The sequence below is a fragment of the Arachis stenosperma genome, chromosome 1 (assembly GCF_014773155.1).
Source record: "Arachis stenosperma cultivar V10309 chromosome 1, arast.V10309.gnm1.PFL2, whole genome shotgun sequence".
NCBI classification, from domain to species: Eukaryota; Viridiplantae; Streptophyta; class Magnoliopsida; order Fabales; family Fabaceae; genus Arachis; species Arachis stenosperma.
In genome coordinates, this window is record NC_080377.1 from 119747931 (window position 1) to 119766736 (window position 18806).

The following is an 18806-nucleotide window of genomic DNA, read 5'->3' on the forward strand; positions in this document are numbered from 1 at the left end:
GACTTCTATGGGAGAAGCATCTCTATCCCTGCCATTGGAGCAAACAACTTTGAGCTTAAGCCTCAATTAGTTTCTCTAATGCAACAGAATTGCAAGTTCCATGGACTTCCATTGGAAGATCCTCATCAGTTCTTAGCTGAATTCTTGCAAATCTGTGACACTGTCAAGACTAATGGGTTTGACCCTGAGGTCTACAGACTTATGCTATTCCCTTTTGCTGTAAGAGACAGAGCTAGGACATGGTTGGACTCACAACCTAAAGAAAGCCTGGACTCATGGGAAAAGCTACTCAATGCCTTCTTGGCAAAGTTCTTTCCACCTCAAAAATTGAGTAAGCTCAGAGTGGAAGTCCAAACCTTCAGACAGAAGGATGGAGAATCCCTCTATGAAGCTTGGGAAAGATACAAACAATTGATCAGAAAATGTCCTTCTGACATGCTTTCTGAATGGAGCATCATAGGTATTTTCTATGATGGTCTCTCTGAACTATCCAAGATGTCTTTGGATAGCTCTGCTGGAGGATCTCTTCATCTGAAGAAGACGCCTACAGAAGCTCAAGAGCTAATTGAAATGGTTGCAAATAACCAATTCATGTACACTTCTGAAAGGAATCCTGTGAACAATGGGACTAATCAGAAGAAAGGAGTTCTTGAGATTGATACTTTGAATGCCATATTAGCTCAGAATAAAATATTGACTCAACAAGTCAATTTGATTTCTCAAAGTCTGTCTGGAATGCAAAATGCACCAAGCAGTACTAAGGATGCTTCATCTAAAGAAGAAGCCTATGATCCTGAGAACCCTTCAATGGAAGAGGTGAATTACCTAGGAGAACCCTATGGAAACACCTATAATTCTTCATGGAGAAATCATCCAAATTTCTCATGGAAGGATCAATAGAGACCTCAATAAGGTTTCAACAACAATAATGGTGGAAGAAACAGGTTTAGCAATGGCAAGCCTTTTCCATCATCTTCTCAGCAACAGACAGAGAATTCTAAGCAGAACCCCTCTGACTTAGCAACCATGGTCTCTGATCTAATCAAAACCACTCAAAGTTTCATGACTGAAACAAGGTCCTCCATTAGGAATTTGGAGGCACAAGTGGGACAGCTGAGCAAGAGAATTACTGAACTCCCTCCTAGTACTCTTCCAAGCAATACAGAAGAAAATCCAAAAGGAGAGTGCAAGGCCATCAACATGGCCGAATTTGGAGAGGAAGGAGAGGAAGTGAACGCCACTGAGGAAGACCTCAATGGGCGTGCACTGACCTCCACTGAGTTCCCCAATGAGGAACCATGGGAATCTGAGGCTCAAAATGAGACCATAGAGATTCCATTGGACTTACTTCTGCCTTTCATGAGCTCTGATGAGTATTCTTCCTCTGAAGAGGATGAGTATGTCAGTGAAGAGCAAGTTGATAAATACCTTGGAGCAATCATGAAGCTAAATGACAAGTTATTTGGTAATGAGACTTGGGAGAACGAACCTCCTTTGCTCACCAAAGAACTGGATGACTTGTCTAGGCAGAAATTACCTCAAAAGAGACAGGACCCTGGGAAGTTTTCAATACCCTGTACCATAGGCACCATGACCTTCAAGAAGGCTCTGTGTGACTTAGGGTCAAGTGTAAACCTCATGCCTCTCTCTGTAATGGAGAAGTTAGGGATCTTTGAGGTACAAGCTGCAAGAATCTCACTAGAGATGGCAGACAATTCAAGAAAACAAGCTTATGGTCTTGTAGAGGATGTTTTGGTAAAAGTTGAAGACCATTACATCCCTACTGATTTCATAGTCCTAGAGACTGGGAAATGCATGGATGAATCTATCATCCTTGGCAGACCCTTCCTAGCCACAGCAAGGGCTGTGATTGATGTTGATGGAGGTGAACTGATCATTCAAGTGAATGAAGAATCCTTTGTGTTTAAGGCTCAAGGATATCCCTCTGTCACCATGGAGAGGAAGCATGAAGAGCTTCTCTCAAATCAGAGCCAAACAGAGCCCCCACAGTCAAACTCTAAGTTTGGTGTTGGGAGGCCACAACCAAACTCTAAGTTTGGTGTTGAATCCCCACATTCAAACTCTAAGTTTGGTGTTGGGAGGTTTCAACATTGCTCTGAGTATCTGTGAGGCTCCATGAGAGCCCTCTGTCAAGCTACTGACATTAAAGAAGCGCTTGTTGGGAGGCAACCCAATGTTATATTTTATCTATTTTCCTTTGTTATTTTATGTTTTTTTTAGGTTGATGATCATAAGAAGTCACAAAATCAATTGAAAAAGCAAAAACAGAATGAAAAACAGGAAGAAAAGCAGCACACCCTGGAGGAAGAACCTACTGGCGTTTAAACGCCAGTAAGGCTAGCAGTTGGGCGTTTAACGCCCAGTCTGGCACCATTCTGGGCGTTTAACGCCAGAAAGGGGCACCAGACTGGCGTTAAACGCCAGGAAAGGGCAAGAACCTGGCGTTAAACGCCAGAAATGGGCACCAGCCCGGCGTTTAACACCAGAATTGGCTAAAAATGCATTTTTGCATGCCATTTGGTGCAGGGATGACTTTTCCTTGACACCTCAGGATCTGTGGACCCCACAGGATCCCCACCAACCCCACCACTCTCTCTCTTCTTCACCCATTCACCAATCACCTCAACACCTCTTCCCCAAAAACCCTTCACCTATCAAATCCCATCACCACTCACATCCATCCTTCATAAAACCCCACCTACCTCACCCTTCAAATTCAAACCACTTTCCCTCCCAAACCCACCCTTACATGACCGAACCATGAGCCCCCCTCTCCTATATAAACCCTTCTTCACTCCTTCATTTTCACACAACCTAAACACCACTTCTCCCCCTCTTTGGCCGAACACAAAGCCATTCCCTTCTTCCTTATTTCTTCTTCTTCTACCCTCTTCTTTCTTCTTTTGCTCGAGGACGAGCAAACCTTTTAAGTTTGGTGTGGTAAAAGCATTGTTTTTTGTTTTTCCATAACCATTTATGGCATCCAAGGCCGGAGAAACCTCTAGAAAGAGGAAAGGGAAGGCAAAAGCTTCCACCTCCGAGTCATGGGAGATGGAGAGATTCATCTCAAGGGTGCATCAAGACCACTTCTATGAAGTTGTGGCCTTGAAGAAGGTGATTCCCGAGGTCCCTTTTTCACTCAAAAAGAGTGAATATCCGGAGATCCGACATGAGATTCGAAGAAGAGGTTGGGAAGTTCTTACCAACCCCATTCAACAAGTTGGAATCTTAATGGTTCAAGAGTTCTATGCCAATGCATGGATCACCAAGAACCATGATCAAAGTGTGAACCCGGATCCAAAGAATTGGCTTACTATGGTTCGGGGGAAATACTTGGATTTTAGTCCGGAAAATGTAAGGTTGGTATTCAACTTGCCTATGATGCAAGGAGATGAACATCCTTACACAAGAAGGGTCAACTTTGATCAAAGGTTGGACCAAGTCCTCACTGACATTTGTGAAGAGGGCGCCCAATGGAAGAGAGATTCAAGAGGGAAGCCGGTTCAATTGAGAAGGCATGACCTCAAACCCGTGGCTAGAGGATGGTTGGAGTTTATTCAACGCTCAATCATTCCCACTAGCAACCGGTCCGAAGTTACTCTAGACCGGGCCATCATGATCCATAGCATCATGATTGGAGAAGAAGTGGAAGTTCATGAGGTTATAGCCCAAGAACTCTATAAGGTGGCGGACAAGTCCTCCACCTTGGCAAGGTTAGCCTTTCCTCATCTCATTTGTCACCTCTGTTATTCAGTAGGAGTTGACATAGAAGGAGACATCCTCATTGATGAGGACAAGCCCATCACTAAGAAAAGGATGGAGCAAACAAGAGACCCCTCTCATCATGAGATCCCTGAGATGCCTCAAGGGATGCACTTTCCTCCACAAGACTATTGGGAGCAAATTAACACCTCCCTAGGAGAATTGAGTTCCAACATGGGACAACTAAGGGTGGAGCACCAAGAACATTCCATCCTCCTCCATGAAATTAAAGAAGATCAAAGAATCATGAGAGAGGAGCAACAAAGACAAGGAAGAGATATTGAGGAGCTCAAGCACTCCATAAGACCTTCAAGAGGAAGAACAAGCCGCCATCACTAAGGTGGACCCGTTCTTTAATCTCCTTGTTCTTTATTTTCTTGTTTTTCGAAAATTTATGCTTATGTTTATCCATGTTTGTGTCTTATGATCATTAGTGTCTATGCCTTAAAGTTATGAATGTCCTATGAATCCATCACCTTTCTTAAATAAACAATGTTCTTAATTGAAAAAGAGAAGAATTGCATGAATTTCAAATTTTATAACAGATTAATTATATTGATGTGGTGGCAATACTTTTGTTCTCTGAATGTATGCTTGAACAGTGCATATGTCTTTTGAATTTGTGGTTCATGAATGTTGGCTCTTGAAAGAATGATGAAAAAGGAGACATGTTACTGAGGATCTGAAAAATCATAAAAATGATTCTTGAAGCAAGAAAAAGCAGTGAATACAAAAAAAAACGAAAGAAAAAGAAAAAGAAAGAAATAAAGTTGTGATCCAAGGCAAAAAGAGTGTGCTTAAGAACCCTGGACACCTCTAATTGGGGACTCTAGCAAAGCTGAGTCACAATCTGAAAAGGTTCACCCAATTATGTGTCTGTGGCATGTATGTATCCGGTGGTAATACTGGAAGACAGAGTGCTTTGGGCCACGGCCAAGACTCATAAAGTAGCTGTGTTCAAGAATCATCATATTTAACTAGGAGAATCAATGACACTATCTGGATTCTGAGTTCCTAAAGAAGCCAATCATTCTGAATTTCAAAGGATAAAGTGAGATGCCAAAACTATTCAGAGGCAAAAAGCTAAAAGCCCCGCTCATCTAATTAATACTGATCTTCATAGATGTTTTTGGAGTTCATTGCATATTCTCTTCTTTTTTATCTTATTTGATTTTCAGTTGCTTGGGGACAAGCAACAATTTAAGTTTGGTGTTATGATGAGCGGATAATTTGTACGCTTTTTGGCATTGTTTTTAGTATGATCTAGTTATTTTTTAGTATATTTTTATTAGTTTTTAGTTAAAATTCACTTTTCTGGACTTTACTATGAGTCTGTGTGTTTTTCTGTGATTTCAGGTATTTTCTGGCTGAAATTGAGGGACCTGAGCAAAAATCTGATTCAGAGACTGAAAAGGACTGCAGATGCTGTTGGATTCTGACCTCCCTGCACTCGAAGTGGATTTTCTAGAGCTACAGAATCCCAATTGGCGCGCTCTCAACGGCGTTGGAAAGTAGACATCCTGGGCTTTCCCGCAATATATGATAGTCCATATTTTGCCCAAGATTTGATGGCCCAAACCGGCATTCAAAGTCACCTTCAGAATTCCCAGCGTTAAACGCCGGAACTGGCACCGAAATGGGAGTTAAACGCCCAAACTGGCACAAAAGCTGGCGTTTAACTCCAAGAAGAGTCTCTACACGAAAATGCTTCAATGCTCAGCCCAAGCACACACCAAGTGGGCCCGGAAGTGGATTTTTATGTCATTTACTCATCTCTGTACACCCTAGGCTACTAGTTCCCTATAAATAGGACCTTTTACTATTGTATTTGAATCTTTTGATCACTTTAGATCTCTAGAAAATCTTCGGACATCTAGTTCTTAGATCATTTGGGGGCTGGCCTCACGGCCATGCCTAGACCTTGTTCTTATGTATTTTCAACGGTGGAGTTTCTACACACCATAGATTAAGGTGTGGAGCTCTGCTGTACATCGAGTATTAATGCAATTACTATTGTTCTTCTATTCAATTCCGCTTGTTCTTGTTCCAAGATATCACTTGTTATTCAACTTGATGAATGTGATGATCCGTGACACTCATCATCATTCTCACCTATGAATGTGTGCCTGACAACCACCTCCGTTCTACCTTAGATTGGGTGGATATCTCTTGGATTCTTGATACACGATGCATGGTTGATCGCCTGACAACCGAGTGCTCGCCTGACAAACGAGCCAGCCATTTCGTGAGATCAGAGTCTTCGTGGTATAGGCAAGAACTGATGGCGGCATTCAAGAGAATCCGGAAGGTCTAACCTTGTCTGTGGTATTCTGAGTAGGATTCAATGATTGAATGACTGTGACGTGCTTCAAACTCCTGTGGGCGAGGCATTAGTGACAGACGCAAAAGAATCACTGGATTCTATTCCGGCCTGATCGAGAACCGACAGATGGATAGCCGTGCCGTGACAGGGTGCGTTGAATATTTCCACTGAGAGGATGGGAGGTAGCCACTGACAACGGTGAAACCCTTGCATAAGCTTGCCATGGAAAGGAGTAAGAAGGATTGGATGAAGACAGTAGGAAAGCAGAGAGACGGAAGGGACAAGCATCTTCATACGCTTATCTGAAGCTCTCACCAATGATATACATAAGTATCTATATCTTTATCTTTATGTTTTATTCATATATCATCTATACCCATTCGAGTCTGCCTGACTAAGATTTACAAGGTGACCATAGCTTGCTTCATACCAACAATCTCCGTGGGATCGACCCTTACTCGCGTAAGGTTTATTACTTGGACGACCCAGTGCACTTGCTGGTTAGTTGTGCAAGGTTGTGTTTATGCCATGGTATTGAGCACCAAGTTTTTGGGGCTATTACTAGGGATTATTTGAGTTGTGAAAAGTAGTGATCACAATTTCGCACACCAGATATATCTTGTAAAATTCTTTAAAACTGAGATTATACAAAAGAGGAGGTATAACTTATGACCAAATAAGTATCAGAAGAGCATAGTTTGATCAAATCGGTCAAGCTGTTATGTGTCTGTATATGAAGATAAGATCAGGAGCTGGCTCTGATAATTATATATGTAGTATGAACTTCCATTAATGACAAAAGAAAATCTAATAGAACCTTTTGTGGTTCTTGCACTTGACAAAGGATCCACAAATAAGTAATTCATAAAGTAATTCATAGTCATTAATCATTGTCGATATCACAGCATTAGCAATAGCAATATCTGTATCATACTTTAAATACCCTAGATAACATAGTTTCAAATATCCTAAACCAAAACAGATTACTCTACATAACATAGTAACAAAATATCAAAAGAGCATAGTTTGATCAAATGCTCTCTACAAAATATGTTCTACACAACTTCTAGTCAACATTGCAAATCGTTTTCTATTTTGTTGTTGGTGGTTTGAAGCCCGGGGTGTGAACGAATGTCATAAACTCTGCCAAGTGTGCAGCTATCCCAGAACTTGCTCTTTACATTGGGTCCACATTGAAATTTTTTTTCCTCTTAGTTTGCAGCTTGTCAGACCTTGTGACCTGTTGTAGAGGTGGAGGTGGGTCTGATGGAGGGACCTAGTAAAATTGTTAACAGAATTAGTGACCAATACAATCCAATAAAAACTAAGCAATATATTATCAAATAGTATCAACCAGTTGGATCTACCCAACATTTACTCATGTATTATAAACCAATACAAACTAGTTAACAATTAATCAAATATTAGAAACCAATCACTACCTGTTTCTGATTTTCTGGCTGTGAATAAGTGGGTTGGGTGAGATCAATCTCTGAAATATTTGCATCATCAACAGCTTGCCCTGATGCTAATGGAGTATTTTCATTAATCTCAGCAGCTTGGGTGTTAGTAGTAGCAGCATTTGCTGGATCTCTCTCTCCAGCCTTAGAACCTTTCTCTTTTGCAACAACAGCCACTGCTGCATTAACAAGGGCACTAGCAAGGTCATCAGCTTTCCTATGAGCACAACTTCTCTTTGTATACCCTCTCGTACCACAGTAAGTACATGTGAATTCTTTGTATTTTCTCTTCAACTTGGTTTCAGTTTTTGACAACACTAGATGACTCTTCATCAGCATCTTTCTGTCTTTTTTGAGTTATCGGCCCTGGCTTTCGCTTCATTTTAGGTGCATGAGGCCTATTTTGTTCACTTCTCTCCCAAAGATCTTGTCTTGGTATTGGATTGAGAGAGTATTTGTATGTATCTCTATAGGCTTTCATGGTCAGTCAATGATGATACACAATCGTTATACCTTCATCCATCTATAAATAAGATCCATGAGATACAATGGTTAAAAACAACACTACAATAAATTAAAAATAGTAATTCAGATTACAGACAATTCAGTTGGTGATTAGTTCTAATATATTAAACAACTTAATCAATTAAAAGTGTTTTAGCTACCATTAAAAAACATGAATATTTTGTTAAAGGTATTTGGTTTAATTTCAATTTGTCTCATGAAATCCTTAATCATGAAACATGAAAGAATAAAGCAAGTAAAATCAACAATATTTGGATACAATTACAACTTTTCTAATCAAAGTAAATTCAACTTTGGCTCAAGTATCAAACTATTATGCCATACAACACTACCCAATATTGTCAATACTTCACAGAATATAATGAAACAAGTACAATCCCTTCTACTTTATGAATGGCCAGGATGGATAGGGACTAGGAAACCAAAGTTAAAATGAACATTTTCACAACTGATTAAAAGGGCAAAAATTTTTCACAACTGATTGCCAAAGTATAACAAAGAAGTTAAATTTTTCACACAATCAATTACATAACTAACAGTCACAAGAAGCTAAAATACCTAAACATGAAGGATTATGCTTTCTACCAGAATAATTAATGGCAGGGTAATTCAGACAACAAAAGCAAATAATAGTACTCCCTTTCCACTATATCAGTACTCTTGTAAATAATAGTACAAAAAGGAACAAGGAAACACATGAAAGTAAAATTATCAGCTGTGTTCATTAAGCAAAATTATATTCCAACTAGTAACACACACTTAAAGTTCATGTATAAAAATAGGATTTTTTTTATCAAAATTATATTTCTGTTATGATCATTATGATCATTATATAATGCAGTACTCCCTTTCTACTATATGTACAAGAAGGAATAAGAAAACACATGAAAACAAAATTGTCAGCTGTATTCATCAAGTAAAATTATATTCCAACTAGTAATCACACCCTTAAAGTTCATGCATAAAAAAGGATTTTTTTTATCAAAATTATATTCCTGTTATGATGATTACATAATGCAGTACTCCATTTCCACTATATCAGTACTCTTATAAATAATAGTACAAGAAAGAACAAGAAAACACATGAAAGCAAGATTGTTAGCTGTATTCATTAAGCAAAATTATATTCCAAAACTAGTAATCACACCCTTAAAGTTCATGTATAAAAGTATAATTTTTTTTTATCAAAATTATACAATGTTCAGCACCAAAAATCCTTTATTTTTATAAGAAATTACCCAGTTAACAATTAAATCAAAATGGGATAAGTCACCAAAAAAAAAATTAAAATGGGATATGAAGGTGTAAAATTGTTATTTTAAAATGGAATATGAAGAATCAAAGACTGCTCAAACGGACAAAGAACTGAACGATTCAGTTGATCACAGTCACACACATGCAAAAAAATTAAACCCTAACAAACAAAAACTCTATCATAATCAACAACCATAATCAACCACATTCTCCCAAAGTTTCACTGATGAAGCAGAATGAAAAAAATGAAAAACAATCCACAACAACATTTTGAGAAAAATAGAGCATGGTAGTTGAGAGCAGCGTTTTTGTTACTAATTTGTTTTTCAAAAGATGACTCCCAAGTAATTAATCTTCACAATGGGAGGCGAAACAAGTAAGAAAAGCTTCAAACCTCCATTACTGCGACATCCATGGTACTTCTCTGACGGGAACGTATACGACGGAAAGAGAAGGAAGAGAAAGGGTCAATTGGTTTTCACTTTTGAAGTGGTTAATGTTTGGATTTCATTTAACCCATTTTCTCATGTCAACGACGTCGTTTTTAAGGATTTCGGTGCCAACAGTAAAATGACGTCGTTTTGAGACTGTCAGGTGTCATTTAAAATTGACAGGTCAGCTCTCCGGTGACGGAAAACACTATAAGGGCCAATTTGAGGCGCGGGTCAAAATTTCAGGGTACAATTAGAGTCAATTGAAATCTTGAGGGCTAAATTGAGTCGGAGGTCAAATTTTAGGGGCCAATTTGAGTATTAACTCGTGAAAATGGATCCTCTCCAGTTTTTTCAACACTTGACAAAATACAGTGCAATCTCTCACCTTTGATTTTAATAGTGGGACCAGAAATAAATAAGAGAGAGAATGTGGTGAATGGTTAGATTAAACACTGCACACCATCCAGTTTTTTGTTCACTGGAGAGGATCCACTCCCTTAACTCGTCAAATAAACATGTTTTAGAGAGAGATCAATCTCATAAAGTTAATTATAGGGATCCGAAATTAAAATTTTTGGAGGCCTCCTCAATAGAAACCGAAATGGGTATTCACTTAAAGTTTTAATATTTAATTTTATTCTTAATATTTTTATTTTGGTTAAAATTACTCTTGAACATTAATTCCATCTAAAATACTAAAACAAAATTTAAAATATATAAGAATAAATTTTATACAAATACAAATATTAAAGACAAAGTTAAAATATTACGAATAAAATTGAATAAAATTATAAATATTTTGTATAATAAATTATAAATATTAAAAACAAAAATATATTTTATCCAAAATTTTAAAAATAATTTATCATTATCTCCAAAACTTCAATCTATAATATGTAAATTAAGGTTACTAGCTTGGAAACGTTAAAGATCCAAATATTTGATATATCTCATATAACTATATTGGAATATGATACATATTTGACCATTAAAATACCTAAGTATATATTTATCAAAGAGTAAGATTTTAACTATTTGAAAATAATGCATTTATTTAAAAAGTGTTTTTATGAATTAAACTTTTGATTAGTCATAAAGTTTTTGAATAAATTTTTTAAATTCTTGTCTAAATAAATTTGTTAACTGTATTTTTTTAAATGTATAAATCATCTTAAATTATTTGTTTTTGCGTATGGTTAAAGTTCTTGTATTTTGTAAAATGAATTAATCGTGTATTCTTATAATGTCTCTTTTTTGTTTTTTTTTTTAACCAAAGAGGGATTAATTTCCTTTCTTTAGAAAAACAACAGTATCTAAAGAGGGACAAAAAATAACAATTGGGAATTTCCTACTAGGTATGACTCAAATGAAAAAAAAGTCAAAAAACACGTGACTAAAGAGATGAACGAAACATGAAGATATATGCATAATCCATAGCTTTATCTCAACGGTATTGCACACTGTTTCAGCTCTCTTCTTCACTGTTGAATTTTTTTCTTCAAAAACTTCTCTATTTCGAGCTTTTCAGAATTCCAAGCAAACTACCACAAATTCGAGCAAGCTCGCGACGCCGTCCTGGTTACTGGTAGTGACCCGTAGCCACCACGGCGCAAAATCAGGAGACCCATTTCGAGCAATAATTCCAATAGTAAAGAGGGAGTTCTAGACCGCTACAGCAGGGCCACAACGATGGAGACAGTGAATGATTATTTCATTTTTCAGTTTGCATCTTGAACATGGGGGCGAGGTATAAATCTGCAGTGGATAAGATTTAACACAGGTAACCTTTCTTAAATAGCTCTCCATATAAATAATTCTTGCTTGATTTGAATTTTTAATCTCCAAATCTGCGTCTAAATTTCTTGATTTTGCAACAAAGGGAGAAGTTGCTTTATTAGAACATGATAGCGACCAGGGTTTGGAATTTTTTTGAGTAATATATAATAATAATATTTATTTGTTCTTATTAGATAATTAAATTGATCACACAATAATTTTTTACTCAATTTTGGTATTTAATCGTTAATTTAAAAATTTTATATTAGATATTCGTTAGAATGATCAATTCTTATATTTAAACGAAATTAGTGTTCTTTTTTAAAAATCAACTCAAAAAAATATTATTTATTTTCTTTTCAAATTAGCTTTAATTTTTGCGTAGCAACTATATTAATTGAAAGAACTTTTTTAACTATAAATATCAATAAGAATCGACTTCTAATTGTGTTGGGAAGTAAATTTTTAAATAATTGTTTTAGTAATATATATAGAAAAAGAAAAAGTTTGATTACTGTTAAGAGAAAAATTATATAATTTTTAAAAAATATAAAACTTAAAAAAATAGAATTTTAAATTATATATTATTATTTAAATTACTATTTTAGTATTTTAATTTGTATATTAGATATTTTGAAGGCTAATCATATCTTACAATAACAAAATATAATCATAATATTCATGCTATATGTACATAAAAAATAATTATTTGTATAAAATATATATTAAAATATAAAATACACATTGAAAATAAGTTAAATAATACATGTATTTATATACAAATGTACAGTGGTTAATAGATAATTTAATATTTAATTTTTTATATACAAATATTATTATTATTATAAAAATTATTATCATGTTATATCAATTTTGTATTCACTATTAAAATTTTATGGATCCCTCACGGATAGAGACATTATATTATTTTTGTTTATTCCAAATCCACCGAAGCTTTTCAACACCATCAGCGGGCAGGTGGAAAGTAGGAGTGTTTATGGTGCAGTTTGGATTGGTTTTAAGTCAAAAACTCATTCGATCCGAACACTATGTTTATCTGTGATGCGGTTTGGATTGAATGATTTTATTAAAAAAATCCGATCCGATCCGATCCAATTTCGAGCGGTTTGGATCGGATTGGATTTGCAGTTTTGTAAATTAAAAAAATTAAATATATATAACAAGTATCAAAATCAAATTTTAAATAGCCAACAATGACATAGTAAGTCTTAACAATATCTTAAAACATCAACGATAACATAACAATAGAAATAAAATTATAGGTTAGTTAAAATAAATAAATAAATCACATTTTGAACATAAAACATCTATTAAATAATAAAATACATGAAAATATAAAAATGTATACCAAATTGAATATGTTATAAGTATAATTGTAAACATAATGATAAAATAATAATATTATAACATATTGTGTGGTTTGGATTGGATTGGATCGTTTGTGAAAAGTAGATTTGAAATCCGATCCGATCCAGCGGTTTGCAAAAAATAAAATTCAATCAAATTCAAATTAGTGCGGTTTTAATCGATTTTCAGTTTAAATTGGATTAGATGAGCAGTTTAATTTGAATCGGTTTGGATTTAAACACTCTAGTAGAAAGGATACGAGTTTCTGTCTCCAGACAATTTTTTTTTATCTATTTTTATTTCCATTAATGATTCACTGTAAGTAAATATTTGAACCAGTAATATTACTGCAATTAGGAATAAATGAGTAAAGGAAATTAACTAAGGGTCATGTCATATTCGAACATTGGAATAAAAGTGACCTTTTAGATATTAATAAAGTTGATTACAATTTTTTTATAAAAAAAAATCACAAACAAAAAATAATCCGTTTTAACTTTTTAACAATAAAAGTATAAAAGTGTCTATTTTTTTTAATTATATTTATAAAATGTTAAAATAAAATATGATTTTAAAGTATTTTTTAAAAATATATATTTAATATTAGATATTATTACTGTATTTTATAATATTTTAAAAATATTTTTATTGTTATAAAAAACGAAGTTATTTTTAACAACATTTCAAAAAATTCATTAGAATTCTAGTAGTTTATCTTATTTTAGAGAATTAAGTGCTTGTTTAAACGTTATTAAATCGATAAAAAATATTTTTTTAATAAAAAATTTTTTAGTATATTTGACAATTTTTTAATAGTAAAAATAAAAACATTAAAAAAAATCTTTTGTAAGAAGCTATAATTTACAGTTTTTTAAGATTTTTTTTACTTAAAAAATTGATATTTTTTACATAATAAATGAACAAAAAAAATATTTTTATGTTATTTTATCTAAATATAATTGATAGATAAAATATTTGTTTTATATAAAATATCTAAACATAAAATTATATTATTTTTTTATAAAAATATTATTAAAAAAATATATTTTTAAAAATGACACCCAAACAAGTTCTAAATATATTTCATAGTGGAATACAATATGACTACTTTATTTATTTGTTTTTTTTTTACTAAAAATAGAAAAATTCAAACCCGTAACTTTTAAATGAATATACAGAGATTATATTATTTGAGTTATAATCTATCGACAATATATTAATATAGTTAAAATATAGCAATTATTAACTAATTTTTTTACAAAAAATCGATTTTACTGATTTACTTTCTCTTTATTAATTTTATCTGTTCTTTTTACCGATATTTTATAACTAACTTTTTGTTTGAATCCATACAAAAATTGGGCGACATTAATTTTGTAAAAACTGAATTGAACTCGATTTAAGAAACGATGCAAATAAAATAAGAAATAAGAAAATACAACAAAGAAAAGATTAGAACAAGAAAGAATAGAGGAGAAAACAACTCATTAATAAAGAATATTAATGGCTTTTGAGTTTTGGCATACATTGATATATCTTAATGTAATCTAATCCAAATGGATGACTATCCACGTAAAAAAGCTGACAATAATGAAAAATTATTAAATATGTTAATAAATTTAATTAAATTATTTAATTAAAATAATTTTTACATAAAATATTTTAAAAAATTAAGTACCTTTGTTTCGTTTCCCATGATGCTCAGGAATAAATATATAAAAATAATAATTAATTTTAAATTTAAAAATATAAAAATAAAAATTTTACATATTTAAATTTTTTTATAAAAAGTAAATTAAAAAAATAAATATTAAATCAAAGACACTATACAATTCGCCTCGTTAATTTGACTGGGCCCCACATGTTGAACAGGATTTGAATGCGCAATTTCGAGGATGGTTCCTAATTTGTAGCCTTTGCCGAATCTTCACGCGGTTTCATGTATTTTAATTAGAAAAACAAAAAAGAAGAATCATTTTCTATGGGCTATACTATATCCTGACAACACAACACTCAAACAAGGGATTAAATACAGAGAGTTTTTTGTTAGCTTGGTTTCATTCTCAGGTTCTGTAACAATTTCCTAATGGCTGGAATGCTTCCTGGAGTTGAATGTGCTCGAAGGAGACGCTTGCATAGTAACACAACCTCAAGCAGCGCTGTTGAAGATAATTATTCAACAAGGCACTCTTTTTCTTTGTATTACCCAACCAATTTCGAATCTCTTATGTTATCTTCATCACTCCCCTCAATTTCACTGGTACTTGCTTTTTGTTGACTTAATTATAGCTTTTGATAATGGAGATGATGCATTCTGATATATTCTTTTCCTACAGAAGGAGAATAAAAGAATAGTGTTGAAGCATGAAGATCTAGATGAGGATATGGGAGGAGCAGCCAGAGAAGCTAAACAAAAATTGGATAACAAGTTTAGAGAACAACAAAAACTAAAAACCCCAAAGAATAAGAGAAAGAGACCCTTTTGGTGGTTCCTTGTAGCTTATGCCCCCTGCAAACTCCAAAATACCTCTTCTATCTTACAACCCAATCACTAATCACCACGTACCAGACTATACCTCCAGTCACTTTTATATTTTTGAAACCTTTATATACAACTGTTTTTATTTTCCATATATAGATTTTTTTTATATAGCATCAACTTTTTTTTTTGGTTATTTTCTTTCACAAGTATACTAGATAAATATTCTAGTATGTATTTGTCTTTGCTCAGTTGTGTATACAGAGTTTTGTCAATTAGAAGAGTTGATCATGAAACTTTTATTGAATTTTTAGTATTCAATAGTCGGATTATTGAGGTTGGGATGTGTGATTTTGCTATTGACTCTTTCAAAATCTAACTCACAAAGTTAAGTTACTAATGAAATTAATTTAAAGATTAACTCCTTATTTTTTCATATATATATTTGTATGTATTTAATATTATCAAAAATTTAAATATTAAAGATTTTATCAGTGATGTTTATTTTTTTACGACTAGTAACATTATTGGGATTAATTTTTTGTGAACCAATAATAATGCACGCGGGTATGATATGCATGCCTAGAAAGAAAAATTTTATATTAAAGACAAAAATATAATAAAATTTAGATATAGATTTTTTTTAATTTTTCACAATACTCAACAAATTAAAAATTAATCCGTTATAAATTTGAGTTTTACTTTAAGAGTCTGCAATTACATTTATAACATTTGTTTATTCACATTTATAACATTTGTTTATTCGACTAACTCAAAATGATTTAGATATATTTAAAATTTTAAATTAGAATTATTTATATATATATATTAATAAAAACTAAAAATATATGAACAATCACTTATTATAATATTAAAAATAATAAAAAAATAATTTCACACATACAATATAATATTTAAAATAATAAAAATAATAATTTATAATGATAATTTTTTTATTTTTAACATGATAATATTATTTTTTATATATATTTTTAAATAATTATTTTATTTTTTATTATCTCATATTTAACTGTTAAGTCTACTTATTAGGGGTGACAAAACGGGCCAGCCCGCCCCGTCCCGCCAAAGCCCGCTGCAAAACGGGGCGGGCTGGCCCGCCCTGCCAAAATGATATGGGCTGAACTTGCCACCCTGCCCCGCCAAAGGGGCAGACCGCCAACCCGCCTTTCTTTTTTTTTTGTCCCAATAAATAGTTTGAAATCTTAAATAACATAACAAATAACACTATCTAAAATAAGATCAATAACAAAATCAATTACAAAATAACAACAAGAATGTTAATACAAACTAAATCAATAACAAATTAACAAAAAGTAAATAATAGAGAACTGAATAGAGATTAGAATTAATAATCAGTAAGAAAAAGGTATAAAAAATAAAACAAAAACATAGAACAGAATCATCCTCCCAAGCTCCCACAAACAGAACCATCAGTCATCAAGCATCCCTCCTACAAATAGAGAACAGAATCGTCGTTCCCAGAAACAGAAAAATAAAAGAAAAACTAAACAAAAATAGAGAACAGCTGTTCCACAAATAGAATCATCAAACAGCCTCCCACAAGGAAAAAAAAAGAAAAATTAAGAGTCGTCGCAGACGCGAGTCGTCACTGCCAGTGCTTTCTGGGTTGCGCTACGAGAGAGGGAGAGCCCAGTTGTCGTTTCTGCCGGTGATTCTGGATTATGGTGCTTCTGGACGGGAGGGAGACAGAGACATGAGGGAGAGAGAATGCGAGAGTGAAGAGGGAATGCGAGTCGTCGCGCGCCTTCAAAATCAAGTTGTGAGGGAGAGAGAGCCAGTGACGTCGGTGCGAGGGAGAGATCCGATTCGTCGTCGCCGCCAGTGGGAGGGAGAGATTAGGGATGATTCGGTAAGGGTTTAGAGAGAGAGAGACCGCGCCTTCCAATCGAGTTGTGAAGGAGAGACAGAGACAGCAACGCTGCCATGTGGGTGCGAGGAAGAGCGGGGATGTTGTCGGAGGGGGACAGAGGCTACTGTTTGGTGACGTGAAGACTAGAGAAAGAGGGCTAGAGGGAGAGGGAGAGGGAGGCAGCGCTGCTGTGCTGTGGCCTGTGGTTGTGGGTGTTCACAAATGAAACCCTAAACTCATGTTAGTTCCATATATATATGACAGTGTAAATGACCAGAATGTCCTTCAAAAAAATTTTTGCTAGCCCGCCGGGCCAGCCCGCCCCGCCCCGCCAAAGCCCGCGGATTTGGCGGTGCGGATTTGGCGGATTTTTAAAAAATGGGGGGCTCAAAATCTCGCCCCGGCCTGTCCTTTTTGGCGGTTTTGGCGGTTTGACCCGGCGGATTCGACCCGTTTTGCCACCCCTACTACTTATTATATATAATTTTTATAGTATAAACAAAATTTTTAACCAAAGTAATTACTATAACTAAGACCATTTTAATAATGAATATTAATATAATATATTAATATGTAGATAATATATTTTTTATCTTAAATAATTTTTAAAAAATTATTAATAATTTAAACAGTATTTAATTAGAAGATTAAGTTTTAATTTAATTATTAATTAATTAATTAATATAATAAAAATATCACTATTTTTTGAATTTATTTATTTTTTATTTTGTACTAACTCAAATTTAATAATATAATTATTATTATATGTTAAGTTTAACAAAAAAATTAATAAAAAATACTAGAAAATTATTTATATTTTATTTTAAAATAAATATAACAAAATAAAAGATATATATATATATATATATATATATATATATATATATATAAGTATTAGTATTTTTTTTTTACTTTTTGGGGACAAATTTTCATTCTTTATTACATGTGGGTTCATCCCTGTACAAGAGGACTCCGGTACGGGTTGAGATGAGGATCGGGAACCTGTGGGTCGAGGCGGATGTCGGACTATCCGAGCGGAGCGGGGGGGAGGTACCTGCAAAGACACTCCGACGCTCAAGTCAGAATGGATCTAAGAGGTAGAAAGTGTGTGGAATGAATGAATACCTGGAGGGATCTGGGTCCTCTTATTTATAGGTGATGATAGTTATCTTATCTTATCTTGTTTGGCCAAGATAAGAGAGGTGTTTGAATTCGAAAGTTGGTTAGGAGCTCTGAAGGGCCGGTTTTGGGCCTTCAGGTCGAAACGGGTTTACCCCGAGAAACCGGGTTCGTAGGATCCGTGGGTTGAATCCGTAACTGTTGCCCCCGCAGCGGGAGAGCGAGCGAGATCGGGCTGCCGCTGGGAGACGTTTGTTTTCGTTGTGGGCTTCGACTTTTTTCTCGGGTGCCCGTCTGGTCCCTACGAGAGGAGGTCGGTGTCTTGGTTTCGTGTCGTGGAAGATTCGTCTGACCGTTTAGGTCTGACGTGACTCTTCCGTATCAGTCGTGCCCG

General features: G+C 34.2%; 1 long non-coding RNA gene and 1 other non-coding gene across 2 annotated transcripts; one reads left to right on the forward strand and one right to left on the reverse strand.

The window, feature by feature from the left end:
• Positions 1 to 333: 333 nt before the first annotated feature.
• On the reverse strand, positions 334 to 437 carry LOC130951318 (small nucleolar RNA R71). Its single transcript, XR_009073922.1, has one exon. It is a non-coding gene; the product is annotated as a small nucleolar RNA R71 (small nucleolar RNA).
• Positions 438 to 11236: 10799 nt separating this feature from the next.
• LOC130946137 (uncharacterized) lies at positions 11237 to 15709 on the forward strand. Its single transcript, XR_009072227.1, has 3 exons — positions 11237 to 11559; positions 14796 to 15183; positions 15260 to 15709. It is a non-coding gene; the product is annotated as an uncharacterized LOC130946137 (long non-coding RNA).
• The last annotated feature ends 3097 nt before the right edge of the window (positions 15710 to 18806 follow it).